The sequence below is a fragment of the Leuciscus leuciscus genome (assembly GCF_965113295.1).
Source record: "Leuciscus leuciscus genome assembly, chromosome: 23".
NCBI lineage: Eukaryota > Metazoa > Chordata > Actinopteri > Cypriniformes > Leuciscidae > Leuciscus > Leuciscus leuciscus.
This window is the reverse complement of record NC_138747.1, coordinates 5,996,363-6,012,278: the sequence shown is the minus strand read 5'-3', so window position 1 is coordinate 6,012,278 and position 15,916 is coordinate 5,996,363. Positions and strand designations below refer to the sequence as shown.

At 38.0% G+C, this 15,916-nt stretch overlaps 1 long non-coding RNA gene across 1 annotated transcript; it reads left to right on the top strand.

The window, feature by feature from the left end:
- Positions 1 to 10,953: 10,953 nt before the first annotated feature.
- LOC309487785 lies at positions 10,954 to 15,062 on the top strand. The gene is made up of 2 exons (XR_014201925.1): positions 10,954 to 11,601; positions 14,847 to 15,062. It is a non-coding gene; the product is annotated as an uncharacterized lncRNA (long non-coding RNA).
- Positions 15,063 to 15,916: the final 854 nt, after the last annotated feature.

Sequence of the window (15,916 nt, the reverse complement as noted above, 5' to 3'; positions counted from 1 at the left end):
TACTTGAGGACTACAACTCCACATTTAAACAAGGACATTGGTCATCACTCTGACATGCACACATTGCAGTGCATAACAGTCCTGATTTTCGGCATTTGCACTGGCGTGTTGTGCATTGTTTTTTACAGGTACACAGGATCATTTCCAGGCAACTTTCAGGTATTGGATTCTGTGACATAAGAATGGGCTGTAGTCCTGAACCGCCATGTTTCCATCCCATGTCCAAGGTTGAAGGAAGCTCAGGTGTGGCATAGTGAGCATTTCTCCAAACCATTGCCTGGTAGTGTACTCTCAGCAGATGGAAGTGGAGCGCATCGCTTGTCACCGGCATTGCTTCTAGTTTACCTGTCCTGGAGAAAAGAATATGCCTTGCTGCATCAACAGAGTCTGTTTTATGCACATCATATATTCTGCAGACAAAAGCCTCTGAAGATCTTTGAGTCTCCTCCGTGAGATCACCAATTCCGAGGTTGCTGAGCAATTGATGGTGCATTTTCCAGACTTTCCACGATGTACTTTTGGTGTGACTTGCAATGTATGATGTGGTATCACAACCAGTTAGTGCATGAAATGCTACAAGGCTTGGTGCTGCTGAATCCTTTGGCAGTTTGTTAAAAACAGCATCAATGGGTATATATTGTGGCTTCCTTGTGGTACCAGACAACAGCCAGAGTTTTTTTACATGCTACGTGCGGGAAATGGGAAACCAGAATCACAAGCACATCAGTGTCTCTAGATGACACGACTACTGTGTCTGACTGGCAGTGCACTGCATGTAATACCAATCGGGTATCTGCCTCTTCGTGTGTGGCTCTCAGATGAGTCAGGTTGGTTGTTGCTTTCGATGACCTAACCTCCGTTTCTTTGTCTCTGAACCCACCAGCAACAACTATCTCTTTATCATCTGGTGCCTGAGCACATAGTTCTTCAGAGTAGATTGGCAAGATCAGCTTTGTTGTCAGGGAGGGACAAGAAGTTGGTCCAGTTTTTCGGAAGATGCACATCACGACCCTCAACAAGTCGTCTGATTGGTTGAGCTGCTTTTGTGCGTCGTGTCCTGGTAGCACCCTTGATGGTCTCTTCTCTGTATCTGTCAAACACAACGTCTATCCGTTTATAGGAACATCCTGCTTTCAATACTGCTCTGACAAATGTGTCAGCCAAATCTCCAAATGTTACTGCTTTATCTGGCTTTCCTAGGGCAACCACCAGTGCCTGTCCATCTATGATGAGACAAGATGACATGTCGGGAAGTTCAATAGCCTCAGGACAGACTATGTCTTCTGTTAACTTATTTACCAATACAGACTTGTTTCCAGTGCGAAGGGTCCCATTCATTTCAGCAAGGGATATGGGAACTGGCAGAAGCTCGTATTTTAGGACAGCTGGTAAGTCAACTGGACGACCTGCCTCATAGGCCGTAACAAGGCGTTTGAGGACGTTTCGGTCAGCCTTTCAGCGGTTCTGTTGTCTTTGATTTTAGGATTTTTGGCCACTTCATACAGCGATGCAAATGTTTTAGCTTTGCTCTTATGTAGGGTTGCATGGATTGGGACCTCTGGATCATCCTTTTCTCAATGAATGAATTCACTTTTTCTTGTCCAAGGTCTTTGGCAGAAAGTAATGAGCTTTGGATAGCCTCTGTGGCAACGTCTTTCGTGGCGAGAAGAAAAAGTGAATTCATTCATTGAGAAAAGGATGATCCAGAGGTCCCAATCCATGCAACCCTACATAAGAGCAAAGCTAAAACATTTGCATCTCTTTTTTTAGGATTTTTTACCACTTCATACAGAGATGCAAATGTTTTAGCTTTGCTCTTATGTAGGGTTGCATGGATTGGGACCTCTGGATCATCCTTTTCTCAATGAATGAATTCACTTTTTCTTCTCGCCACGAAAGACGTTGCCACAGAGGCTATCCAAAGCTCATTACTTTCTGCCAAAGACCTTGGACAAGAAAAAGTGAATTCATTCATTGAGAAAAGGATGATCCAGAGGTCCCAATCCATGCAACCCTACATAAGAGCAAAGCTAAAACATTTGCATCGCTGTATGAAGTGGCCAAAAATCCTAAAATCAAAGACAACAGAACCGCTGATAGGCTGACCGAAACGTCCTCAAACGCCTTGTTACGGCCTATGAGGCAGGTCGTCCAGTTGACTTACCAGCTGTCCTAAAATACGAGCTTCTGCCAGTTCCCATATCCCTTGCTGAAATGAATGGGACCCTTCGCACTGGAAACAAGTCTGTATTGGTAAATAAGTTAACAGAAGACATAGTCTGTCCTGAGGCTATTGAACTTCCCGACATGTCATCTTGTCTCATCATAGATGGACAGGCACTGGTGGTTGCCCTAGGAAAGCCAGATAAAGCAGTAACATTTGGAGATTTGGCTGACACATTTGTCAGAGCAGTATTGAAAGCAGGATGTTCCTATAAACGGATAGACGTTGTGTTTGACAGATACAGAGAAGAGACCATCAAGGGTGCTACCAGGACACGACGCACAAAAGCAGCTCAACCAATCAGACGACTTGTTGAGGGTCGTGATGTGCATCTTCCGAAAAACTGGACCAACTTCTTGTCCCTCCCTGACAACAAAGCTGATCTTGCCAATCTACTCTCTGAAGAACTATGTGCTCAGGCACCAGATGATAAAGAGATAGTTGTTGCTGGTGGGTTCAGAGACAAAGAAACGGAGGTTAGGTCATCGAAAGCAACAACCAACCTGACTCATCTGAGAGCCACACACGAAGAGGCAGATACCCGATTGGTATTACATGCAGTGCACTGCCAGTCAGACACAGTAGTCGTGTCATCTAGAGACACTGATGTGCTTGTGATTTCTGGTTTCCCATTTCCCGCACGTAGCATGTAAAAAAACTCTGGCTGTTGTCTGGTACCACAAGGAAGCCACAATATATACCCATTGATGCTGTTTTTAACAAACTGCCAAAGGATTCAGCAGCACCAAGCCTTGTAGCATTTCATGCACTAACTGGTTGTGATACCACATCATACATTGCAAGTCACACCAAAAGTACATCGTGGAAAGTCTGGAAAATGCACCATCAATTGCTCAGCAACCTCGGAATTGGTGATCTCACGGAGGAGACTCAAAGATCTTCAGAGGCTTTTGTCTGCAGAATATATGATGTGCATAAAACAGACTCTGTTGATGCAGCAAGGCATATACTTTTCTCCAGGACAGGTAAACCAGAAGCAATGCCGGCGACCAGCGATGCGCTCCACTTCCATCTGCTGAGAGTACACTACCAGGCAATGGTTTGGAGAAATGCTCACTATGCCACACCTGAGCTTCCTTCACCCTTGGACATGGGATGGAAACATGGCGGTTCAGGACTACAGCCCATTCTTATGTCACAGAATCCAATACCTGAAAGTTGCCTGGAAATGATCCTGTGTACCTGTAAAAAACAATGCACAACACGCCAGTGCAAATGCCGAAAATCAGGACTGTTATGCACTGCAATGTGTGCATGTCAGAGTGATGACCAATGTCCTTGTTTAAATGTGGAGTTGTAGTCCTCAAGTATACCAAGGCAAGGGGTAACCAAAGAACTTGGAAAAGGACTGCAGAAAGAAATACTAATCAAAATGAAATTCCAAAGACAAATGGCACACAAGCAAACTAGAAAGGTATAAAAACAATTTACCAAAAACAATTTACAGAGGGAGTGAACAACAGAACTAAAAATCTAACAGAAAAAAGCAAAGCAATTAAGCTACAAACATGAAAGAAAATATACAGAAACAAGATGTGATCTGTAGATCTGTTCAAGGGAAGTTTCATGGTGTTTTTTTCCCTATTCACCTGGGTTTTCCCGTCTTAGAATGTAGAGAACAAATGCTTAATTTGCATAAAAAAATGAAATCTCAGACAACTTGCAATGGTGTTTTTCTTAGTTATGTAATATGGAATACATCACATATCATATATACACGGGGAACATTTAAGAGTGATATTGATTGAATATGTATGTCAGCCTTAAATTACACAAATAATGCTTAATTTCACCTTAAGAGTTGGTATTTTGCATATATAATACATAAAAAGGCAGTGAGCCTCCATTATATCTTTGCTCTGACCCTTGACTATCGATCTAGAAACTTAATTTCCTCATCTTGATTGCCTACTTACAAAAAACTAGGGGACAATGGTCCAACGACTGAGCAAGATAGGCAATTTGGCGGCCATTTTGATATGCAAATTAGAAGGTAAAAAACTCAATTTCGCTTGGGTACCCTTTTTTTTGGACTCAGCACCCTTGAAATATGTAAAGTAGGCCGGTTCCCGACTTGTACCCATAAATGCTCCTCACTTTCACTTTTTGGGTACATCCCATCTAGACTATATCACTTCTGCCACTAAAGATTGCTTATTATTAATAATCTTCCTGTGTCTCAAGCCCCTGGAGTCGTTTCGCCATTTACCCAGACCGACCGTTCGACAAGCATATGGTTGATTTACCTCGGGGATCGACCGAGGAGCCCCAGACGAGCGAACCGCCACGCACCGGCTTCCTACATGCGGGTCTCGCTCCACTCGGGCCTGGGCTCGAGACGGCACGGCCGCTCATAGGGGCGCGTGAGGAACCCTCCGCCAGGGTGGGGGGAGGAGGCCTCTGGATCGAGGCCGTAACCGGGAAGGGTGCTTTCGAAGCGAGGGAGGCGCAGGGCGAAGTTCGGCTCCAAGACGTGGTGGGGTGGGGTGGGGTCCCCCAAGGAAACCCCACCAACCGGTCCAAGCCTCCCGACAGCATCCCAGATAGCTTAGAACTCGATATTGCGACAGAAACTTTTAACTCTCTCTTTTCCAGCACTTTAGACACAGTTGCTCCATTGCGCTTAAAGAAGATTAAAGAAAATAGTCCAACGGCGTGGTACAACGAGCACACTCGGGCCCTTAAGAGAGCAGCCAGAAAAATGGAGCGCAACTGGAAAAAAAATAAACTAGAGGTATTTCACATTTCATGGAAAGAGAGCTCGATTGCATACAGAGAGGCCTTAAAAGCTGCTAGATCTGCTTATTTTTCAACCCTATTAGAAGAAAATAAACAAAACCCTAGATATTTATTTGAAACTGGCTAAACTAACGAAAAATAAAGCTTCAAGCCCAGAAGTTTCCAAGCAGCACAGCAGTAATGACTTTATGAACTTCTTCACTTATGAGATTGATAATATCAGGGAGAAAATTATAACTATGCAACCGTCAACTACAGTATGGCATCAGGCAGTGCCTTGTAGTGTCCCTAAGGAAAACATTTTATTCATTCATGGCTATAGAAGAGGAAGAATTCGTTAAACTCGTTAAATCATCTAAATCGACAACATGTATGTTAGACCCTATACCGACTAAGCTACTGAAAGAGATGCTTCCAGAGGTCATAGATCCTGTTCTTAACATCATTCATTCATCTTTGTCATTAGGATACGTTCCAAAAACTTTTTAAGCTGGCTATGATTAATCCGCTTGTTGAATCTACCTTTTCTGTCAAAGATACTAGAAAAGGCGGTATCCTCACAACTATGTTCCTTTTTTAGAAAGAAATGATATCTGCAAGGATTTTCAGTCAGGATTTAGACCGTACCATAGTACTGAGACTGCTCTCATCAGAGTCACAAATGATTTGCTCTTGTCATCCGGTCGTGGTTGTATCTCTCTATTAGTGTTACTCGATCTTAGTGCTGCATTTGATACTATTGACCACAACATTCTTTTAAATAGACTCAAAAATAATGTTGGCATTAGTGGAATTGCATTAACATGGTTTAAATCATACTTATCTGACCGTTATCAGTTTGTAGCAGTAAATGAAGAGATGTCTCATAGATCACAAGTTCAGTATGGCGTACCACAAGGCTTAGTACTAGGACCGTTGCTTTTCACTCTGTACATGCTACCCTTGGGATATATCATTAGGAAGCATGGAATTAGTTTTCACTGTTTTGCTGATGATACTCAGCTCTATATTTCTTCACGCCCTGACGAAACTTACCAATTCACAAAATGAACGGAATGTATAGGTGATATAAAAAATTGGATGACTAGTAATTTCCTACTACTTAATTATGCAAAAACAGAGATTCTAATTATTGGACAAAAAACGTCCTCACGTAATAATCTAGAATACTGTCTAACACTTGATGGCTGCTCTGTCAAGTCTTCGTCGTCGGTTAGGAACCTGGGTGTGCTCTTTGATACCAATCTTTCATTTGAAAGTCACGTGTCTAGTATCTGTAAAACCGCATTTTTCCATCTTAAAAATATATCTAAATGACGTCATATGCTCTCATTGACAAATGCGGAACAATTAGTCCATGCGTTCATGACAACAAGGCTAGATTATTGTAATGCTATTATTGGTGGTTGCTCTGCACGCTTAATAAACAAATTACAGCTGGTCCAAAACGCAGCAGCTAGAGTTCTTACCAGAACCAGGAAGTATGACCATATTAGCCCAGTTCTTTCAACACTGCACTCGCTCCCTATTAAACATCGTATACATTTTAAAATATTGCTGATTACTTACAAAGCACTAAATGGTTTAGCTCCGCAGTACTTAAGCGAGCTCTTAACGCATTATAGTCCTTCACGTCTATTGCGATCTCAAAATTCCGGCCAGTTGATAATACCTAGAATATCCAAATCGACTGCTGGCGGTAGATCCTTTTCCTATTTAGCACCAAAACTTTGGAACAGTCTTCCTAACATTGTCCGGGAAGCAGACACACTCTGTCAGTTCAAAGCTAGACTAAAAACACATCTCTTTGACCTAGCATACACATAACACATTATAGACTTTTATAATTCAATGTTAGGCTGCATAGATTAGGTCAGCCGGAACCGGGAACACGGGTGCCATCGGCGTTCTCACTGGTTCGCGTTTTTGAAGTTTGCGCAGAAAGAACTTGAGTTTTCTGTTAAAACGGTGTCGTGTTAGCGGCCCCTAAGTTAATAACTATCAGTCAAACTAACTTTAGCTGGACAATAACTTTATTCTAGAGCTGCTAAAAAGCCAAAACACTTTACTTTAATTTCCTATTATCAATGTAAAGCTGCTTTGGAACAATCTACATTGTTAAAGGGGAAATTAAGCAGTCAATCAAGTTTACATGATTTACAAGATGGATTTCCTCTATAATCAACAATTATATAAGAAACATGACAAATGTAAACATATAAAAGAAAAAAGAAAAAACTTTATATCTTTCGCGGCCAGGGCGCCACCATTGTGCAGTATTCTAACATGTGACGTCACGGGGTTGGTTGGCTTTAATAAACCTGTCTGAATGTAGGAATATGTACGTCGTGGTATGGAGGACCAAACCTGCAGAAATAAAAAATTAATAGATAAATAAATGTGATAAATAGATAAATAAATGTGATAAATAGATAAATAAATGTGATAATAGGAAAAGAAAGAAAGAAATAAACGACTTGATAAAATAAATATGATTCATTTTTAATCAAATTCATTTGTATTATTTTTTCCCCTTAATGTATTATTTTCTGCTTTTATACATTTTTACATTTAAAAAAAAAATCGTTTTAACTTTTATTTATTCGTTAATTATTTATTTATTTATTCTTATATTTTTATACTTATTCTTACATTTATTGTTTAGATTTATGTATTTATGCATTCATTTATTTATAGATTTATTTATTTATTGATTCATTTATTTTTACATTTCTTTGTCTTGTATGATAATTAGGTGTGTACTATGGCGGACGTTTTACAAATAGCTAGAGCAGTGGTTCTCAAACTTTTTACACCAAGTACCACCTCAGAAAATATTTGGCTCTCCAAGTACCACCATAATGACCAATATTAAAATACAGTAGCGTAGTAGGCCTAACTATTCAGCTACAGTTATGCACAGCTCAAAAAACCAGGCAGTTTTATTTATAATAAGATTATTTATTGTCAGCCACTTTAAACATTGTAACAACACAGTTTTAACATCAACACTGCACTGTGTGCTGCTTACATACAGGTAATTTGAAATATACAGGTAATTGAAAACCAACCATGATTGATGACCTCTTTGCGTCTCAGGGCGAAGGCCGTCTGCATTAACTCCTGTTATCAAAGATAGTTTGCACTTCAATGCACACCATTGATTTTTTTTTTCCCTTTTTCAATTTGTCTTGTGCACTAAATAATATCAATTCACATTTTAGTATGCAATGAAAGTGTATTAAAATGAATAATGGAAAATAAACATTCCAAACTTAACTGCCAGCTGCTTCACTTTTAGCCTGAAAAGAGAGAGGTTGAAAAGTCAGGTTGTAATATTTGCCAAAATACTAGGAAAAATGTGAACTGAAGCACATAACGCTAATCAGTAATGTAACAATATGCATTATGCTCAGTCTGATCACATAAAGCAAACCTTAAAAAAAAAAAAAAAAAAGTATACTGTATTAGCTTTTTGAAATGTTAACTTACATTTTAAGCAGAACAGAAATGTCTCTGCTAAAAAACACAAGCTTTACTGGTGTGGCTTCAGCAAATTATTTTAATACATTTTATAAATGCATGTCTTTACAAAAATGTACAACACGTGGAACAAATTGCATCAAATTATTGTCAAACCTCTATGAAAACCACTACTTTATGTCTGATGCGTTCCCGATGCGTGACAATAACGTTAAATATAAGTAAAGGCCCGCCATTTTGAGGTCATTCATGTTTGAGGTCATAAATGTAACTTGTTAATGTTTGCACAACCGATGCAAAAAGACTTAATAACTTAATGCAAAAATAACTAACAGTTAAATTTAATGCAAAAATAACTAACAGTTAAATACGGTTGCTTCAACAATTCAATCCATATTAACGTTACCTTTAGTGAGGCAGGATAAAATGACTCAAATCCTTTTTCACTTAGCAAATGCATAAAATACATTAACTGCGAAGACAGTAAAACTATTTGCAGAAAATAAAACAGGGAACTTACAGAGCCCATCTACGGAGAGCCTTGGCACTTCCTATTAGCCCCATTGTATCGATCTTGGTTGCAGTTCCATTAGAATTCCACTGGAGGTGATCGCGGGCGAGTGCAGACTGAATGGGAGTCTATGGGGCTAGACGGCTAAATTTGTCTTTCACCCGATTGCCGTTGAGAAATCTCAGAGTTTATTGTAGGTTTTGCAAGTTCAACATGGGTTATAGGTCGAAAATTGAATGAACGAGTACTTATGTCCTTTCGATTTCTTACAGGTTGAGTTGTTGTTGCCCATAACACGCTAGCATTCTGCTAATGAATGCTGATTGGTCAGTGAAGGACTGATTACGACCAGAGATACCGCTTGATGGCATCGTGGCATCCAAAGCGGGACCAGAAACAAACAAAACAAAAACTCTACTAGCATGTGTATTTACCTGTGTCAGCTGTGTTGTCGATGCCTCGAGAGAAAAGAAAGTGCCGAGCGCGAAAGCACCAAAGCGACTGAAGGATTGCCGTCAAGCAGTATCTCTGGTCGTACGATGTGTATGACGCATTGACATTTTAAAATACTTTTTAAAGCAAATAAGTGACTCTAAAAAATCTAACACCCAGCAATGTGTAAATTCTTTGCATCTCCTTTCGAAAACAACATTCAAATTACTAGACAAAAAATTATATCCTGAGAAAAGTGGATTTTGATGGTTTAGCCGGTGCTTCTCATTTCTTATTTGTGCATCCTCGTTTCCTTTCTTCGCTTCCTTTCCTCGCGTCTCAGCTCCGCCCCCTGTAGGATGCGAGGGAAGGCTGCAAGGAAAAGACGCGAGGACGGAGGAATCGAATGTAACTTTTTTTTATACATTGGAATACTTGATCACTCAAGCGTCACTTCACAGCGTCATCAGCTGCGCTCAAAGGATCTGCCCTTATGTTGTTCAAGTTTGTTTATTTAAGAAATTCATAATAAATAATAATAAAGCAAGATACCCTGTTGAAATATGTGAGATGTGTGGTTATTTAAACTGCAAAGGTAAAGTATAAATTAAAATGATTGTGACCGATGTGAAGGGGGAGGAGAAATTAGACGTGCGTCACGTTTAAGTCGATAAAACTCTTCCGCATAGGATACACCTGTGTATCCTCGCTCGTGACTCCTCAGGAAGCCTCCTCACTCCTCGATCCTCGACTCCTCGCGGTGCAATTAGAGAATTGAGATGTCCTTCGAGATGGCTGAGCTCGATCGGTTTCCGGGTCATAGGATGGAGGACGGAGGAGAGAGGAGACGAGGAGGGATTGAGAAGCACCCCGGGTTTAGCGTCATAGACCTCCGTGCATTCTGCACTCGCCTGCGAGCGCCCCCGCATGGACAGAGACGTGTTACTGCAGCCAGTCCAGAAACCGGAAGTAACCAGAGAGTGCCAATTCTCTTCCTATTAGACATTCTCTGGAATTTACCAGATTAGCATGCCCAAAGAGAAGAGGAATATGTTGGTGGGCAGCACAATGATGAAAAGCTCGTCACCAGTTTCCTCACAGACAACAACGATCGAATTCTTTTTATAAAATAGGAGCGAGTTTTTCGCTCGTTGCAAACTTATTTTCATCCGAGGCAAGTCAGGCGGGCAACAAAAACATGGCGTGTCTTCTTGAACTTGCAACCGCTAGTTGGAGGAGGAGCACGTACGCACGTACGTGACATCATACAGGATTATAGTAAAACTATTTGAGTGCTCTGACAAAAACAAATAAAAGCATTTGAGTGCTGTATACTTAATTTCACTTTTGTTCTAATTACACAGAAAATTAAAGGCCAATGAACTTTTTTATTTTTTGAGTAATTACAACCCATTTTATTTATCAAAGGTGTACTGTTTGGTTTTACAGTGTATAATGCATGAATGAATGAATATATATATATATATATATATATATATATATATATATATATATATATATATATATATATATATATATTTAATTAAATTTAAGCAACATCAAAAACATTGACACAGCACACAATTCAAAAAACACAAATCAATACTATACCTATTCAATGAATCACCTCCTTATATGACTCAAGTAACACAGGTCAAAATACATCCACCTGATAATGTATACATCAGATAATTTGCAACTTATTTTTCAAAAGAGAGAAAAAAAATAAAAATACATTACAGAAATGGTACAAAGTCCAGTTCTCCGTTTAAGCCTGGAAATGTAGTTGCTTTCAATGTATAAATCCAGAAAGACTCTCTCTGTAACAACCTATTAGCCCTATCTCCTCCCCTTATTGATTTCGGGATATGTTCAATGCCAATAATTTTTAATGTACTTGGACTACCATGATTCGCATCTCTATAATGTAGGGCCATGGGGTATAATGGGTTGCAGACTCTAATCGCATTTTTATGCTCTGCTAATCTGGTCTTTTAGTTTTCTTGTAGTCATCCCTATATAGAAACAGCCACATGGACACTCCAGCCTATACACCACGAATGAGGTATTACAATTAATAAATGATCTTATTTTCAATTCAGAACCAGAGGTTACATCTCTAAACACACCAGTCTTCACCATATTATCACAATGATTGCAATTACCACACCTGTAATTTCCTACAGTTTGAGTTTGAGTTTTGAGTTTATTTGTTTAGCACGTTTAGTACAAGTACAAAAACTATGCAAGGAGGGAACGAAGCCACTCTAGGCTTGTACAGAGCTCCACTCCTGCTCATATTAACTCATATGACATGCAGACTAAACACTCAAAAAACACACACAAAAAAACACAAACAACAAACGAGACAAAGCAAGAGCATAAGCAGAAGAACTTAAAAAAACCCAATACAAAACAACAATTCACTAACATAAAAAATTATCAATCTAGAAAGAATGCAGAAAAAGCAAGCAATACCTAGAAAGGACTACATAAAGGCGTCAAGCTAACAATAGTAGTCTCTTCAAATGCTTTTTAAAAGCAGAATAAGAGGACATTGATCGCAACGTTGGACTTAAATCACTCCAGAGCTTAGGACCTCTAAAAGAAATATTAAATTGATGTCTTGTAGTTCGTGTGTATGGTAAAAGTAAAGTATAGTTACTATGTCTAGTTTGAAATGAATGTACATTTGAGGTAAGGATAAACAAACTCTGAAAAGAGTCTGGTAGATCTTGTTTCCTATATATAAACTTATGGATAAGTAAACATGTTTGATAAATATTTACCTTATCAATAGGGAGAATTTTATTATAAAGGGGTGCCGAGGGTGCATATCTATTTGAATGAGAAATAAATCTAAGATATTTCTTCTGTATGACTGTTAATTTCTTCAGGTATGTAGGATAGGTAGCTGCCCAGACAATATTACAATAATTAATGAATGGAAACAGAAAACTATAATATAAGGTTAAAAAAGCTGAGGAATGAACTAAAGGACAAACCCTCCTCAATATACCCAACATTTTAGCTGACCTCTTAGATACGAAGTTGATATGATTAGACCATTTAAGACCACTATCTATAATGACTCCCAAAAATTTGGTATGCTGAACCAATTCGATTTGAGTATTATTAATAAAAATGTTTGATAATTCTATAGGATAATGTTTATTTATATTACAGAAAATCATAAAGTTGCATTTTTTTATATTGAGAGTAAGTTTGTTCCATTGAAACCATTCCACAATGTATGATAGTTCCTCATTGACCGTTTTGATTAAAATATTAAAGTCTTGGTGAGAGGCTACAAGATTTGTATCATCTGCAAATAGTACTGGGAAGAAATTGGTATAAGTCATGGCCATATCATTAATATAAATTAAGAATAAAAGAGGCCCCAAAATTGATCCTTGAGGGACCCCAATCATAATTTGTGTCTTCATGGAGGTATAGCCTTCCAGATATACATATTGCTCTCTGTTAGCTAAGTAGCTTCTAAACCATCTCAAGGCAACATCCTCCACTCCGTATCTGCTAAGTTTGGCAATCAAAATATTGTGACTAACCGTATCGAATGCCTTACTCAGGTCCAGGAAGACTCCAAGAGCAAATTTTTTATTGTCAAGAGCTGAAGAAATATAGTTCACGAGTTGAATAAGGGCATGCTCAGTAGAGTGTCGCTTCCGAAAACCATATTGATGTTTGTATAAAATATTATTGGCATCCAAGTGATTTAATAATCTAGAAAAGACAAGTCTTTCCAAGATTTTCGATATACACAGTAGGATTGATATTGGCCTATAATTACTAAAATCCTTGGGTTCACCGGTCTTGAATATTGGGATAACCCTAGCAACTTTCAAATCCCAAGGGACAATTCCGGTTTTCAAAGACAGTGAAAGAATATAAGTGAGAGGTTTAATAATATAATCAATTGTCTCTTTAATAAGAACACTTTTTATGCCATCATGACCATGGGCTGCATTTTTAAGTGATAAAATAATATTACGAACTTCTTGAACAGTTGGTGGGTCAAAATTATAGAATGGAGGATATTGACCTTTGATTAAAGAACACGGATGTATATCCGAACCATTAATGCTAGCTGATAGTTTGGAACCAACCGATATAAAAAAATCATTAAAGCCATTAGCAATATCAACAGGGTTGGAGAGAACCCCCTTCTCACTGTTCATTAGTACAGGGGCAGTAAATGAGGATTTAGTACGATTCAGTAATTGATTGAGGTGCCATGTTGTCTTAATGTTTTTAGAAGCTTGTGCAAATTGATTTGAATAATATACTTTCTTTGCTTTTCTTACTAAAGATGTGAAGTGGTTTTTACATTTCTTATAAGTTTCAATATTAATTGCAGAAGGGTTGAAAATAGACCTCCTATAAAGTTTATTTTTTTTCCGGGAAAGCTTTTTTAGTTCATCGGATATCCACGGCTTCCCCTTAGAGTATTTATTTCTAGATTTTACACTCGTCAACGGAATTGATAAATCTAAGGCCTTATTAAAAGACTTTAAAAATAAACTGTATGCACAATTAACGTCTTGTGACACAAGTACTTCATCCCATATGATACCAATGGCAGACTTAAAATGATCGATGCTATTTCTAGAGAATTTACGATATTTATTTGGCCCATTCTTAGGATAGTTAGACATTAGTTGGCGGGTTTGGATAAACTGGAAGACAGGAAAGTGGTCAGAGACATCACACATCAGGAGGCCTGAAATGACCTCAAAATTATAAGAATTAAACAAAATATTATCAATGAGAGTAGCAGATGAGGAGGTGATTCTAGACGGTTTAGTAATAAGAGGAAAAAAATTAAAAGAATGGAGTGCATTTAAGAAATCAACTGTTTGTGTTAAATCACATTTAAGTAAATTAATATTGTAGTCACCGAGTAAAAAACATAATTTGCTTTCTTTGGTTATTAACTCAAGTGTTGATTGAAGTGCATCAATAAATGTGTTATGGTCTGAATCTGGTGGTCTATAGATGCATCCAATCAGAATGCTCTTACCATTGAATTGCTGACAAGACGGAATTTCTATAAATATAGACTCTGTATTAGTGGTGTCAAATTCTATACTAAGATCATCTCTAGCATCAGCATCAAAGGAATTCAAAACATATAGAGAGACACCCCCTCCTCTTTTGTTTTTTCTACAAGAATGAAATGATACATAATTAGGTAGGGGGAATAAAGAAAATACATCCTCAGTCATCCAAGTCTCAGAAAAGGCCAAGATTGAGAAGGAAAAACTTAAAGTAGACAGAAAAGTACTCAATTCGTCATGATTTTTAGACATACTACGGATATTCCAATGGAAAGTAGAGAAAAGATTTTTAGAACAGTTTATGGTTTGATGCAGTGAGTTTACTTGCCTTATATTTCATTCTTGTAGAACACTTAAGCTTCACCAGGTATCTGATTTCTTAGCTGGAAGATGGCTTCTCACAAGTTTGTCTTTGATTGTAGGTGCTTTTCGGAACGCAATGGAAGGAAATTCAGGCATGACTTCTCTTAGATAAGGATCACTCATAATTATTTCCCAATTACTTTTTATAATTTTCTTAATTCTGTTAGCCTCAGTGCTATATTGTGTCACAAAATAAACTGAATTGTCTGAATCTTGTGATTTCTTGTTTTTGTCGTAATAGCTCATCTCTACTAATGTTTTTTACTTTGTTATATGCTTTATTAATCACCCTATCGTTCCTTAAATCTTTGAGTCATATCTTGTGCCCTGATGTTAAAATCGTCTTCCTTATCACATATTCTTTTCAACCTCTGGAACTGTCCTACTGGAATATTCTCAGTCATCCATAAAGGATGAAAACTGTCTGCTCTTAATATAGTATTTCTATCAGTTTCTTTTCTGAAAATAGTAGTATGTAACTTCCCATCACTTTCTTTAAAAATGTTGATATCTAAAAAATGAATCTCAGTGTTTGAATACTCTAGACTCAACTTCAAATTAGCGTTGGTATTATTTAGATATGTGTGAAAAGACAGCAAATCAGCCTCCGAACCATTCCATATCAATATAATATCATCTATATATCTTCCCCACCACTCAACATACTTCAAATAAGGATTTAAGTCAGAGAATACAAATCTCTTTTCCCAAAATCCCAAAAACAAATTCGCATAATTTGGGGCAAAACAGGCACCCATAGCTGTACCTTTAACTTGTTTATAGAATTCATTTTGAAACAAAAAGATATTGTTATTCAATGTCCATTCTGCTAACTGTACAATAAAACAAGCAGGTGTCCTATCAGTAGTGTTGTTTTTGGCGGCCTGTTTTAATTTTAGTCTAGTCTTTGTGTCAAGCTGTCGTTTTAGTTTTTATTAGTTTTAGTCACGTTCATACTCTTTTTAGTCTAGTCAAGTTTTAGTCGACGAAAACTGATGACATTTTAGTCTAGTTTTAGTCAACGAAAACTGATGACATTTTAGTCTAGTTTTAGTCGCAAAAACT